This window comes from Canis lupus, chromosome 4, assembly GCF_003254725.2.
Source record: "Canis lupus dingo isolate Sandy chromosome 4, ASM325472v2, whole genome shotgun sequence".
Taxonomy (NCBI): Eukaryota; Metazoa; Chordata; class Mammalia; order Carnivora; family Canidae; genus Canis; species Canis lupus.
Window position 1 is genome coordinate 51,520,682 of NC_064246.1, and position 15,728 is coordinate 51,536,409.

Consider the following 15,728-nt stretch of genomic DNA (forward strand, 5'->3'; position numbering starts at 1 on the left):
AGGTCTGCTTGGAGGGGTCCTACCCTGAGCTAAAGCCACATGGGCATTTTGGAGAGCTCATAAGTGGCTCTCTCAACTAATTCTCTCTGGAAACCCCTGGAAGAAAGCTCCAGTGTGTGGTTTTCTACTCTTCTAGAAATGGTGGCTCCTTTCCCATGTGCCCGATGGGATGCCGCCCAGCTTCCTATCTCAGCAGTCAGAAATCAAGGCAGCACATATACCATGGCCTGGAGGTGCCAGGAACTTGGTAGGATGGGCTTGAGAAGCAGCTTCTGGGGTACTGGTAGGGGGCTGGGTTTGGATCTGGGCGCTGGTTACTCAGGGCTATTCACTTTGTACAAATCCAGCAAGCTGCATGCTTATAATATGAACACTGTTCTTTATGTATATATTCTATGCATATTTGTTCCACTTCAATAAAGTATATTAAGAATTGACACCACTTATATTATCTTTCTGGAGTCATAGGGCCCTTTGAGAATCTGACAAATGATTGGGCCTTCTCCCCTGGAAAACTCACAAACTCCCCAAATTTTTCATCTAACCTAGGGAGTTTGGTTGATTACCTGAAGTCACGGACATAGAAGGGTCCCAGTTAAGACAACCCCCCTTTCAGGGTCCTCTGTTTCCTCCTTCAGGACCACTCAACCACTGAGTCACAGCCACTGCCTCTGCAAGGGGGCTTCCTGTTGCCCACTTCCACACTGCCAGCCCCACCCACCTCTGGCCACCATTATCTCTAACTCCTCTTGGGCACCACTGTTTCATCATGAGGTTTCCACTCAAAAATTTACACTGCCTTCTCTTGACTAATTGGAATAGAAACATCTTATCCCAGATTGTAGAGCCCCCATCAGCCACCCTTTCTTATCTACCTAACCCCACCCCATAGTCTCCTCCAACTGTACCTTGCAATCCCAATGTCAATTCATTCTTGCCTTCAAACACTCCACTTTTCTCAGCCAGAAATCCCTCTCCTTTTGTTGGGCTTATAAAATACGACAACCACAATCCTGCCTTCCCCAGGAGCCCTTTCTTGACTACACCTACAAAGATGAGGTAGGTATAGTCAAGAACTCCTTTGAACTCTAGGGCACTTCTCTCTCTACCACTGATTTCATTACATGGTCCTTTATCACTCATTCCTTCATTCAACTGCTCTGTAGAGAATATCTGTTATTCTGTCTGAAGTCCATTAGCTTTCTATTGCTGTCATAACTAATTAACACAAAGTTAACAGCTTAAACTAACATAAACTTATTATCTTATAGTGCTGCATCTCAGAAATCCAAAATGAGTCTCACTAGGCTAAAATCAAGGTGTTGCATGGCTATGTTTCTTTCTGGACACTCTAGAAGTGAATCTACTTCCTTGCCTGTTCCAGCTTTTAGGGGATGCCTGCATTTCATGGCCCAAGACCCTTTCCTCCATCTTCAAGTCAGCAACAGTTGATTGAGTCCTTCTCACATCACATCACTCTTCTGCTTCCATCTTGACCTTTAAAAAAAAATTGTTTATTTGAGAGAGAGAGAGAAGGTGGCAAGCAGGGGGAGGGACAGAAGTAAAGAATCTCAAGCAGACTCCCAGCTGAGAGAGAGCCTGATGTGGGGCTCCATCTCATGACCCTGAGATCATGGCCTGAGCCGAAACCAAGTGTCAGACACTTAACCTACTGAGCCACCACGTGCCCCATCTGTCTTCCTTTTTCAAGAAACCTTGTGATGACTTTGGGTACACCCCCAACAATCCAGGATAATCTCCTTACTTTAAGGTCGGATGATTCGCAACCTCAATTCCATCCACAACCTAAATTCCTCTTTGCCATGTAAAGTAACATACTCATAGGTTCTGGGGATTATAATGTGGACATCTTTGGGGGGCCATTATTCTGTTCTACCACAAATTCTATAAATTCTATTCTTTCTTCTTTATAACTGATTTTCTTACTTGGCCCTGTGTAATTTATTCATTTATTCACCCATCCATTCACTCATTTTATAGAGAACTTCTGTTGTTCTGTGGTCTAGTATCCATTGCCCCATTCTATACAGTATCCCAAACCTTCCCTTGGGAATCTACCTCTCACTGTCAGTCCATGTGTTCCAGGACAGGAAACCTCTACCCAACTCCACCTCTGGCCACAGTGGCTTTTTTCAGAGACATGTGACCCCATAAGATTCAGTGAGACTATTGGTGGAACTAGTGAGAAAGAGGAACATGTTCTTTTTCCCTAAGATTAGAGGAAAAATGAACATCTGGAGATACCAGGGAATGTCACAGGAAACCTGGAAATGGAACCAACACTCAGGAAGGCAAAGCTGAGAGATGAAACTAAACTGAATAGTAATGCCATCATTTAAGCCCCTGAATCGAACCACACCTGAAGTCAAATCAACCTCTGGGCTTTTCAGTTATGAAGTCTGTTTCTCTTTTGATTCAATCTGGTTAGATTAGGTTTTTCTGTCATTTCTAACTAAAACAATTCTAAGTGAAATGCATTCCTTCTCTTCTTTATTCAACAAAATCCCACTGCACACCTACTTTGTGTTATGCACTGGAAATCACAATATAATATTGCTATCATAAGGAAGATTATGGAAATGTTCAGCATAGACAGGATATTTAAAGAATGGAGAGAGGGGAAACAACTAAGCTGACATAGCTCAATGAACAGGAATTTGCCAGGCTAAGGTTGGGGAGAGATGATGATAAATTATGTTTCAGATAGAAGGAAGAATATGTGTAAAGACTAGGAAGCAAGGGACCCTCTTCTTGGTTTCCACATGTAAGTCTTGCCTCTATAACCAGAACATAAACTCCTCAGTATCCACCTAGATTTAAGGTGGCATTATAATAATAACTATAATATAATAATAACAACAAAGAAGAAGAATAGTATCAATAAATGCTAATACTGTTTGAGCCCTTACCATATATCAGCCACGATTCTAAGTACTTCCTGTGTATTATTTAATCTTCAAAACCATCCTCTGAGGTATTTATTATTATTGCAATTATACACATGGAGACACTGAGGCAAGGAAAAGCTAAGCAACTTGCTGAGTGTGGCAGACACCTCTGGTTCACTAACCAACAGGTGTTCCTCTATTTCCCCGCGGCTAGCAAAACCTCAGTTTTCATTCAAAAGATCATGGCTAGATTTTTTTTTTAGACCACATATTATTTTTGTACAATCATAGAAATATATATTCAAGGGAAGCCAGTTGGTCAGGGTAGTCCTAAATCTGCTTTACACCTAGAGTCTCAACACTTTTCCACTCAGAGTCATCAATGCTCAAGTCTTTCCATGTGATTATCCTCGGTACCACCCAGAGCTTTGATGATGCAGGGTTTCTCAAAAGGGTGCCCCTCTGGCATCTCTGGGCTGCGTTCCCAGGACACCATCAGCATTCTGCAGGGTTGGTGCATGAGCACGGGCAATGTTTAGCACCAGAAACTGCATGGCATACCCAGTATCAGAGATGTCAAAAATACACAGTGTGTGAGTATGCACATGAACATTCGCACACAACTTAGGTTAAAAAAAGAATAGAAACTCTGATTCACCAAGGTCACCAGTATAATATGTGGCAGAGCTCAGTGTTGAACCCAGGCATCCAGACTCCAGACAAAGCCACTGGGCTAAACAGCTTTTGTGCTTTAGCTAAAGTGCTATCAATATATCTGATTTACTGGTAGTTACCCCCTAGAGTGTTGTGCTGAGAGGGATTCTGAAGCCATGGTGTGTTATCTGTGACTGCCATGGAACCCTGACTCATGACCTGTATTGTGCAAGCCACAGGTTTACCTTTCTTAGATGATCATCTCAACTTTGATTCAAAGTCATGAATTCCTACAGCTTGAACAGGACAAGCTTGTACCTAAACACTTCAGAACAAATAGGCAGGACTGCCACAAATGGCCATGCAGCTTGTGTGCTGAGGAACTGTAAAGATTGCTATTTCTATAGACTATGTTGTAAGTGGCAACCCCTGGATTTGTGCAGTACACAACCTGCACAGCTGTGCTGGGAAACTCTTCAAATAGTAATTCTTTATTTAAACACCAGGAATACAACCTTCATAGCTAATTGCAATCATTTATTCTGGAATTTTATAACCAGTATGAAGGTCAAGTTATTTTTATGTCTAATTAAATTTCTCTGTTTAAATTAAATTCTCTTCCTGGATGACACAGACTTAAGAATAATGCAAGCATTTAGTCTGGCTCTGTAGGGGCTCAATATGCACCAAACATAAGTGAATCGTTAAAAATCCTTCATATATTTAGAGACAATAATTAAGTCTCTTATTCCCATTAGCTTCTGTGAGCTGAACAAATAGAGTTTACTTAATTAGCTATTACTGTGAGCAGGAGCAATGCTAAGCACTTTACTTCAGGATGTTGCTCCATCCTCACTGAAACCCTATGAGGAAGGTTTGCCATTATTCCCATTTTACAGATGAAGACTGTTGTGGTTAGGCCCTATAGGCAATCAACTGGGGTTCGTGTGACTTTGGGTACGTTCCTTCTGTGCTCCAGGTCCCTCAACTGTGAAATGAAGAGAACAACACCTACTTCAGAGTATTGCCCCAGAACTTACCATATTTAGCATCATGTCAGCACTTAGTACAGAATCAACATTCTCCCGCTGCTACTGTTATGATTCCAACATCTCAGCCTGGGAAGGGGCTGAGCGGGGAACTGAGCTCCAGGATGTCTTTCTCCTACTCTGCCCTTCTGACTCTATCACAGTTTGAAAAGGACTTGAGAGACTGTGTCATCACCTCCTCATTTTACAGACAAGGGAGCTGAGGCCCACTGTGGATCATTCTCACCCACTTAGCTACCAGAGAGAATCCAATGCTTGGAATAGTTACTGTCTCCTCTCTCCTACCCCTACTGCTTTGAACCTGATCTCATGGCCCAGGCTTCACCTTCCCATCAGGATGAACGGAGAAATCTTTAAAAAAAAAAAAAATATAGCTCATAAGGGACAACTTGGAGTCATGTCATTTCATGCAGTAGTAAGAGATCATCCCTCCACCATGCCACGCTGATTGAGGTTCCAAGGGTCCCCAGGCTGGCACCTCGCCCAGCCCAGGAGCCAGCTCATACCTGGACACCCCAGGGACCCACCACAATTACAAGACACTATTCGCTTGCCCTGGGGACTTCTCGTGTGAATTAGTGTCTCCTATTAAAAGTGAAACCCAAGATAACAAATTGTCCTAAAAGGCTCAGATGTCTCTAATCGTGGTTTTATCTTCTCCCCCAGGCCCGGTGACTTCTAATGAGTTCCAGCTCACATCCTGGATGAATTATCGTTGGAGGAGTGTGTGCACTCAGTGAAAATAAACTAACAGCGAGACTCATGTTTACTCTTTAATTCACTCTATCCAAAAATAGTTTCCTTTTTAGAAAACATTTTTCAAATAGAGGAATGAATGTTGATTAACCCCTTGTGCTTCATACAGAAAACAAATTCACAAAGGACACACACACACACACACACACACACGCAGTTGGATTTATGACTTTATTCATGGCCTGATGGGAACTTGAAATATCTGTGATCTTTGAAAAGCGGCTTCCCATCCTGGGCCTCAGTTTACTCATCTACAGGTGAGGATAATATCTACATCTATGGCTGTCATGAGAAAGCATGTAAATAAACTGCTCAGTTCAGCATATAGTAGTAAATGTTAGGTTTTTGCAAAAGCTAATATTTTATAATGTTATGCAAAGTTGCATATAAATTTAATTTGGGATATCCATCCTGTTTTCCCACTGATTTACATAATTTCAGTGATCCTTCATCTTTTTTCTTCATTCCTCCTGGATGTAGAGCAGATGATGGCTCTTGTTTCTCTGCCTTCCATCAAGTACTCATGATCTATAAGCAAATTCTTAGATGCCCTAGGGAATTACTCCGTAAAGGAATCCTATGCAAAAGCAAAGCAGTTGCCTGTAAAGTGAGTAATCACCTCTTAATTGATCTGGTTTATGAGGTAGTATATTGAGTTTCTGTAAGTTGAACCCACACTGTGGGGGTCGCTCCACTTCGATTTCCTTGGCAACCTCATTTAGTGCAAAAGAAATTAGGTAAAATTGCTTATACTCCAAGGAAGGGAGAAATGAAGTTGCCCCTCATTGCCCCCCCTTCTCTCTACAGAGCAGTTTTGTTTTTGTTTTGTTTTATTTTTCCATAATTCCTTCGTCTTCCTGCCTGTGGAAGGGGAAAGGGCCTCCAGGCAGGGTCACTCATCGCTATGGTGGTGAGGGTATGAATCTGAGAGTGGGTGTTTGAAGCAGGAGCCTGGGTCTGGGTAGAAATGGAACCTCTGACAGGAAGAGCCCTTGTCCAAAACAGCCACCACCTCCCTTCCCAGCACCTCCTGCCTCCTTTCCTTCATGCGCTCCTCACAGGGCTGCCTTGACCCTACCTAAAAAAACCCAGAAGCCAAAGGGACTCTAGTCAAGGGCATCATGACTTCTCCCTCAGCTCTGAGAGATGAATCATATTCTGGTTTCTCCATTGATTAAAAGATGAATATGAATATGCATTCCCTCAGGGAACCATGGAGTCTACAGATGAAGCCTCAGCCATTATTCACTGGTTTAATATCTACCTTGGTCCTGGCAAGCATTTCAGCTTATGAAGAAGGCTCTCTGAGATGGAAGTCAAGAGAAGACCAGAAAAGAAAATACTTGAGAATGTTTTTACCTAAACCCCCTTTGTGGATATAAAGTTCACAGTCACAATTCTGGTACCACTGTTTCTGCAAATGGTGAAATAAGCTCTCACTCTTTCCTCTGCAAGATAATGCCATCATTCCTCTGCCCAAAACCCATCTCTTTGGGGTAACTTATTCAATTGAATTGAACAGTCTCCCCCTTTCCCTTATTCTTGTATCCTCTGGGGTGAAGCTAACTTCCCAGAAGGCTTTTTCTTACCTTCCTGGCCTTATGGGAGGGTCACCTGTTCTAGATAATGCCTATCATCCTGGCAGGTCCAGGTATCACCCAATGTCCAGGTTGGCCTTCACTGAGGTATGCATCCCTCTAGGCCTGGGTGTTGGCTTGCCCCCCTGTCACATCCATGTCTGAAGTATCTACCACTGATGTAACAGTGGCACAGTAAATGTAGGTTGTCCTCCCTTTGACCCAGCATCTCTTCTTGGCTCTGTTGATCCTGAGACTTGGCTATATCCTCCCTGAGCTCCAGCTTTGGCCCATCACTAGAGACTCTGCTATGATGTCCCCTCAAGCCACATCCCAGTGACTCCATCGTAGCACTTGATTCCGACTTCTTAACTACATTCTTCTCTGCTATCAAATGGGGTGGTAGGGGCATTTTGAGATCTCAACCACACTGAGCAGACCTGAGAGAGACTCAGAGGCAGGGCATGGCAGAGACAGCACAACTCTCTTTACCTAAAATGCAACTACTTCTGTTCAACTAAAGCCATCCCATATTGGCATGGGGCACCTCAACCAAAAAGGTGGTCTCTTCCCAGAATATCACATACTGTTTTTATATTTCCAACCTGTCCTCCTCCTTCATGGATTCAACACAAAGCAGGAAGTGGCGGGGTGGGGGTGGGGGAGTAAAGGGTAATTAGTCTATTCTCCACCCTGTTTCAGAGTTTGAACATAAACCCTCAGAGGATCCAAGGAGAAAACGTATATCAGTCAGTAAGCATGGGGTTTGCTCATAGACACAGGAAGTGCTCTATCAGTCTTAAAAAGATAAAGCTATCCCCATTAGCTAGCACAGTCTAATCCAATACCTAATCAGTTACTCAATTGATTTAACATCTGCATTCTTGTTACCCATGCCAACACAGTACCTTATACACAACAAAGGCTCAGAAATTATTTGCTGAATTCACTCACTTTAAGGAGTGAAACAATAGGCTTGAAGACAAATCCTTTCCTCTCCACTGCATTGGGAGAGAGGGGGTTACTGGTTGGCTCATTTGGGGACCCCATAGGAACTAGGACACAAGCTGGCTAGGAAAGGGGCAGGTACATATGAAACTTTCCAACCCATAATAGTCCTACTTCATGTTCTTCTTTCTTAATTATTTGTCAAGGGTCCCTTTGAAAGCAAGAGGCTGGGGCTCATTTAGGAAATAAGTTTTGAAATTGATGAGCTCAGAGAAGTCCCCTTGATTCACAGCCTGAAGAAAGTGAGTATTGCTGAACAATAGAGTTCATCTTACCTCAAGATTTGGGAAGAAGCTGTGCATACAAGAACAAATGGTCCATACTCAGTACTATGCCTAGTACACAGCAGGACCTCAGCTGATGGAAAAAATGATGACTTGATTCAGATAGCATCCTAAACCTCACTTTTTATCCCCTCTTGTTCAGAGAGTGGCCACATTGCATATTTACTAGACCACGACTTGGCCATCTTAGCTATGCCAACCAAAGTAGACAGAATGACAAATAGCCAAAAGAGTGGGATTCATTATTGCACATATGTGAATAAACCCCTGGCATGCCACATCCTAACCCTATCAGCAACTGGAACAAAAAGCTGGCTACTTCAGAATGCCCTATAATTTATTCAATATTGGCACCTAATATGTGTAAGAACCAGTAATGAGATTTCCTGTCTTGTTAATTTTCACCATTCTCACCAGTGTGAGGTGGTATCTCATTGTGGTTTTGATTTGTATTTCTCTGATGGCAAGTGATGCGGAGCATTTTCTCCAGTGGTTGTTGGCCATGTCTATGTCTTCTTTGGACACCTGCACCCCAATGTTTATAGAAGCAATGTCCATAATAGCCAAACTGTGGAAGGAGCCTCAATGTCCTTCAACAGATAAATGGATAAAGAAGATGTGGTCTATGCATACAATGGATTATGATTCAGACATCAGAAAGGACAAATACCCACCATTTGCTTCGATGAGGATGGAACTGGAGGGTATTATGCTGAGTGAGATAAGTCATTCAGAGAAGGACAATCATCATATGGTTTCACTCATACAGGAAATATAAGAAATAGTGAAAGGGATTATAAGGGAAAGGAGGGAAAATGAGTGGGAAAAATTAGAGAGGGAGATAAACCATGAGAGACTCCTAACTCTGGGAAACAAACAAAGGGTTGTGGAAAGGGAGGTGGGTGGGGGGATGGGTAACTGGGTGACAGGCACTGAGAGGGGCACTTGATGGGATGAGCACTGGGTGATATAATATATGTTGGCAAATCAAACTTCAATAAAAAGAAAAGAAGAGAACCAGTAATGAGAGCTTTGAGGCTGTGATGTAGGAATAAAACATAATGTCTGCCTTATAAATTGAGAGGAAAAATAAACACAAAATGTAGATTTAGTTGTAGCAGAAAATATATATTAGATGAGAACCAAGTGATATAATCATTGGGTGCTACAGGTTTTCAAAAGAGCAGATGATATCGTTGAGGACCAGACAGCTGAGGGAAGACTTCCTGGAGAATCTGAGATGGCTTGAGTCATGAGGGATGAATCATGGGTGGAGGGAGTCCTGGGACAGTGAGGAGAGCGAGTGTTGGCTTTCCCACCAGGGGATCCTCAGAGAAGACACTGGGGAGAGTGTCAAATAATAACAACAGTTACCACATGTTAGGCACTGGGCCAAGTTTGACGCAAATTACCTCAGGGAATCTTCTCAACAATTCTGAGACAGTGTTTTAGGTACTCTGGGTCTCCCCTTCTTCCTTCCTCATGGAACCTTGGTTTTGTTTGAGGCAACACTGTATTCAGTTAAAATACTTGATATTCTAGCTTCCCCTAAGGGTAGTGTTGGTCATCCTGGCATATGTGTCCAGTGAAGTGGAAGATGGACTCACTTAATGGGATTCTCCTGAGGCTCTTCAAAGGGGGACAGGTAAAACTGACTCATCTCTTAGCCACCTTGTGGCCCTGGGTGCTTGGGCAGCAAGACAGCTTAGGTTCCTCATGAGTTCCTTGAACCATGGCACCAATACTGGATTGCCCACCTCTGTACTGCTTGTTAACATGAGAGGAACACTCTCTATTTAGTTAAGCCACTGTCATTCGAGCTCTGCTATTTGCAGCATAACACAACCTTAATATGTACAGGTAATATTAATATCCTATATACAGACTAGGAAACCAGGCTCAAAAGCGCCATTGTTTTTAAGTAGCAGATCTAATATTCAAATGTAGACCAATGCAGAACAAGATTGATTGATCAAAACTGCACTGAGAATGTGTGAAACACACGAATCCCATTTAAAAAATACATGAAAGCAAGGAAACAATCTTTTTTTTTTTTTTGATTCTTCATTTGAGAGAGAGTGGGCATGAGGAGGAGGAGGGGCAGAGGGAGACGGAGAAGCAGGCTCCTTGCAGAGCAGGGAATGCAATGCAGGGCTCAATCCCAGGACCTCAGGATCATGACCTGAGCTGAAGGCTGATGCCTAACCCACTACACCACCCAGGTGCCCTGAAAGGAGGCAATCTTGAACAATTTCTTAACCTCCTGAGAAGTCTTTGTCATAGTCTACCTTTTATCCAACACTGGGAAGTGTCTCTATCTCCCGCAGTACATTGCTTTGGAATCTCCTAGAAGGCAGGATGAGGAGGACATAATCACGCTCATAGTATCCTCTTGTCCCCACCTCCCTCAGTGCTTAGCTCAGGCTAAGAAAACACCCCCAAAATGCACATCGGTTGAATTTTTTTAACTATCACTCGGGATAGTAACTGCCCCTGAGAAAGTACATCTTTCTGTGAATATATGCATGTGGTTGTGCTAGTGTGTACTTGAAGGAGTGTGTCACATTGTGTACGCATATGTGTATGCCTGTGCATGCATACATCCCATGTCTGTATGTCTGAGGGGGGATACTGGAGGAAGAATATTTTCTCATCACTGTCAAATTCATCCTCCACCCCCCAGACTCCTACAGACCCTACAGTGACAGCACCAATGATTTTATTAGTGATAACTAAACTTTTGTGCAAGACCTGAAAATTTAATTTCCTTGTGGGAAGCTGTGGAGAACTAAGCTTATTCAGGGCCAAGAACTCATGAACTTTCTCAGAAAAGGAAGAGAGGATACCAGATACAGTCATTGGTCTTTAGATTTTCTTGAAAAATAAAAAAACACCAGCTTATTTTTGAACAGCCCCTTTGGAAACAGCTTCAGATTCTTTTTCTTCTATACCTACCCCACATTGAAGCAGAAAGGAAGAGACAAGCAGCCCTTGAAAAACATCTAATTCATTCCAAAATTATCCCATCATTGTGATTTTCTTTTCTCCATTATTTAAGAAAATAGAATTCCATTCAATTGTTTTCTTCTCAAATTGCTTGGGTGATCAAGCACCTGATGATATTTAATGGGTGTTCACCATGTAACAGGCACTGTATTAAGTGTTTGCAGGCTTTAACTCATTTAACTCTCCTATTTCGAATATTAAGAAATGAGAGACACAGAGAAGACCTTGTGACCTTATGCCCAAGGTCACACACCTGGGAAGTGACAGCGCTGGGATTCAAACCCAAGCAGTGCAGTGGCAAAGCCCAAGACTTTAACTCTATCACCATATAGGCTGGTAAGTCTAGAACTCTCCTCCTGGTGTCCGTGTGTGTCAGTTCTTCAAATGCAAACAACAAATACTAGATACACTTAGGCCAAAAAAAAAAGAAAGTAGGAAAGACAGAAAAGCAGCACATTTCCCACCATTGGCAGATTTGAGCCCAATTCCCACAAACAGTCTGATCATCTCAGCCTTGGTTGCAGCTCACTCCAAGACTAGGGTTGAACAAGTGACCCAAGGTAACCATCCCTGGTCTGCTTCAGAGGAAATGGAGGAGAAGCTACCAGAACCGGTAGTGTGGAAACAGGGTGGGAGAAATGATGTACATGCAATCATGCCTTTGATGAAGGAACGGGCCTTGCTGAATTTAATGCATTTGAGGTTTAATGCACCATGGGATTTTCAAGGTGTTCTACCCTTATAATTTATCCATTCACTCAATCATGCACATGATCATTCCCCAAAGTGTCCCTTTTGTGTGTGAGTAGTGTGCTGGGCCATTCGCTGCTCCCAGAGACGCATGGCCCATGCAGGGACACCAGATGCAGTATACCCACCCACCCATTTTCCAAGCTCTACTGCACACCACAGCAAACCAGGCCCACTGGTGGGGACTGGGACTGGAGCAATGAACGAGTCAGATACAGTCCTCACCACATGCCTAATCTCCCAGTGGCAACAACAAATTAGAATAAGCAGTGATCTGAGGAGGCAAACAGCAGGTGCCTCGTTTAGAATGTGCTGCATATTTTCCATTTCTCCCTCCCAGATCCACTTTCCACCTATTTCCATCTTTCTTTGCGCCCCCAGTAGGCTAACATGTATGTATTGTTTCCACAGGATCTCTTGTCCTCTGGCTTCCAGTTAGATCCAGCCAATTGAGGCATTGGCAGGAGATTGAGGGAGAGGAGGGAATGAGGTTCAGATATCTATTTCCCCAGCTCCTTCCCTGCTGGGTGGTTCCAAGTGGGTTGCTTCCTTCTATCCAAAGGTCCTGCCAGGCACTCTTTCCTATAATCCTAACAACTAGGACCACTTTCTTCTGGCCCCAAGAACTGCTTCCTCTTCTGTCTCTTCCAGTCCAGCAGGGAGAAGCTTTCCAGCTCTTGCTAGCTCCAGGAAGGCATCACCTCCCCTGGCTGTATTCCTTTCACTCTGCCCACACCTTTGGAAAAGCCCCCTTAATTTGCCTTAAGTGAAGGTAACACTGTGTCCTGTAGAGTGGCCAAGTGAAGTTTACCAAGAAGTGACACTGAAGGGAATGTATACTATTTTAAGCAAGAATATCAGAGGGTAATGCATGAGATGACCTGCAGAGCATGACTCCCAAAAGGAACCACAGGTTGGTCCTGCTAAAGCAATGCTACCCTTAGCTTTATTGATTCAGAATTTTTAAAAGATTTTTATTTATTCATGAGAGACACACAGAGAGAGGCAGAAACATAGGCAGAGGGAGAAGCCGGCTCCTGGCGAGGAGTCCAATGTGGGACTCGATCCCAGGACCCCGGGATTACACCTTGAGCTGAAGGCAGATGCTCAACGACTGAGCCATCCAAGCATCCCTGATTCAGCATTTTCAATGATATAAGTTAAATTTTTGTAAGTTAAGTGTAGGGGATCTAAGAAATACCCTAAAATGAATGTGACTAATCCCTATACACAAGTTTTTGGGGTGTCTGCTCAACCTACGCAGCCACTTCTCCAAAGACAGGTTTGCACTGCTGAGTCTGCTCCTTGCTACAGCCCAACAGAGCACAGGCAGGCAGATACCTGGGCCAAACTAGACCAGTTCGTGGTTCAGCAAGAAATTAGACATGACAAAAATTCATTTCATCCTATGGGCGCTGGAAAAATGTGGGTTAGATGACAGCACTTTTAGGGAGGTCAGGAGCCATCTGAACAACCAATATGCTAGAAGCCTGATTAATTATGCCAGTGTCCTACTGGAACACAGCCTCTGTCCTCAGCTTTGTCCTATTCAGGTGGCAACCACTCAAAGTTGGGGTTCAGACCTGGCACGTGGCAAAAGCTTCAGGTGCTCCCTTTCTCTGCGCTCTGCTACGACATCCAGGCCATACCTCCCGTCTTTCTACATGCAGGCCACTCAGAAGCCAGTCCGTGGCTTGCTTTTTCTGCTGCAGGTAACAGCAAGCCACTCAAACTAACCAAAGAAAAAAGGGAGGGTATATTAAAAGCATATGGGGGTATCTCTAGGTACCCAGGGGAGAGGAACTCATCTGGGTTCTTTCTCAGACCGGCTACAGCAGTGAGCAAAAGCTAACAAACTACACAATTCTGTGGTGAGATTTTTTTAAATCTCCAACTGTACCAATCCTAGTTGGCCAGGAATGCAGCTTGATGCTAGCACATGTGGTAAGAACACTTAGGATTTTGACTGCCGGCTCAGGATGAGTCAACAGTATGATGCGGCTGCCAAAATAGCAGTGTAATCTTGGGCTGCATTAATAAAAGAGGAGGTGATGGTGCTTCCTTCAGTTCAGGGCATCATGTATTCAAGGCACAGCGAACCGAGAAGGGTGGCCAGGGAGGACTCAAAATCATGTTCTATAGAGAACAGTGGGATACCTGGGATGTTGCTGTCTGGCCTTTTCAGGGGGGCTGACAGGAATTACCAGGACTTGGGCTTACGCATATGGAGTCTGGAGATAGACCACCTGATCTAAAACTCTGATTCAGCCACTTCCTAGCTTTTTCTTATATGTCAGGAGCATCTTAAACACTTCACAAAAAATATCTGATTTAATCCTCACTACACATAACCCTCTGAAGGATATATGTTTTTTAGAGAGGGAGGGGCAGAGAGAGAGAGAGAGAGAGAGAGAGAATCTTGAGCAGGCTCCATGCCCAGTGCTGGGCCCAACACAGGGCTCAACCTCATAACCCTGAGATCATGACCTGAGCCGAAATCAAGAGTCAAGTTGCCCAACCCCTGAGCCACCTAGGTGCCTCTAAAGAAGTACTATTTGTATTCCTGTTTTACAGATGGAAAAATTTATGCACAGAGAGGCCAATTAGCTTGCCTAAAGTTACACAGCTTGTAGGCTGAACAACTAGGCTCTAAAGGCAAGGAGTGTATACATTCTTTGCTCTGCCCCATACCAGTCATATGTCCTTGAATCTTGTCACTTCCCTTCTGAGTGTCCAGTTTGCCCAATTGGAATATGGGCTGAGGAATCCCTGTCCTACACCATCCTGGGGGTGTATGGTGTGACTGAAATGATATTATTGATAGGAAAATGTTGGGGAATGGTTAATATGATATGTCAAAGGATATCTTACCTAAGCCTACAAGGTTCACAGAGAAAAAAATGAGGGCAGACTCCTCTCCCTACCACATAACACATGTCACTGCCACATATAGGGCTTTCATCCTGCTAATCTTTCATTTGCATAGTACAAACCCTCTGATCTCAGACTGTCCAATCAGCTTTTATAGCCACTCATTAGCTCCAATAGCCAATAGGAGTTGACACACTTTGGGGATTTTCCAGGACCAAAATTTACCCCACCTCCAGACATTATCTTTCTGATTTATTGTCTACTTCTGGAATTAGTGACAGTGCACTAATTCAGGCAGAAGTAATAACATCAAAAGCCATTTCTTGGGCATTGCTCTTATTATCTAATCTGCATAAGAAACCGCCCCAAAACATAGAGCCTTGAAAGAAAAACATTCCTTTTGCTTACAGATCTGCAGTCAGGGCAGGGCTTGGTAGGGACAGTTTGTCTCTACTCAGCATCCACTGCGGTGGCTCAGAGGCAGGGCCATTGGCCTCACTTACTCTGGTTGGTGTCCAGGGTGGGAAGACTCAAGCAGCTTGGGACTGGAAGAGCTGGGGCTTCCTGGGCATCAGTCTCTCTCTCTGTGGGGGGTCTCCCTACATTCTCTCTTCAACATGGTAACCACAGGTTAACCAGACAATTTATACATTGGCACAAGGCTTCTTGGGCCCATGTCTCAAGATAGACCAAATGACAGTGGCAGGTGGACTCTCAGAAGTCACAGTGTGTTATTTCCATTGCACTCTGTTGGCCAAGGCACATGCTCGTTCAAGAGAAAGGAATCTAAACCCAGCGGTCAGTGAAGGATGTCATCATCACGTGGGATAAGGAGCTTCTGGGAAGGTATCGACATTGATACAG

At 43.7% G+C, this 15,728-nt stretch overlaps 1 long non-coding RNA gene across 1 annotated transcript; it reads right to left on the reverse strand.

The window, feature by feature from the left end:
* Positions 1–1,316: 1,316 nt before the first annotated feature.
* On the reverse strand, positions 1,317–7,088 carry LOC112651217 (uncharacterized). Its single transcript, XR_003130677.3, has 2 exons — positions 6,958–7,088; positions 1,317–1,497 (listed from the first exon to the last, which is right to left on the reverse strand). It is a non-coding gene; the product is annotated as an uncharacterized LOC112651217 (long non-coding RNA).
* Between the last annotated feature and the right edge of the window lie 8,640 nt (positions 7,089–15,728).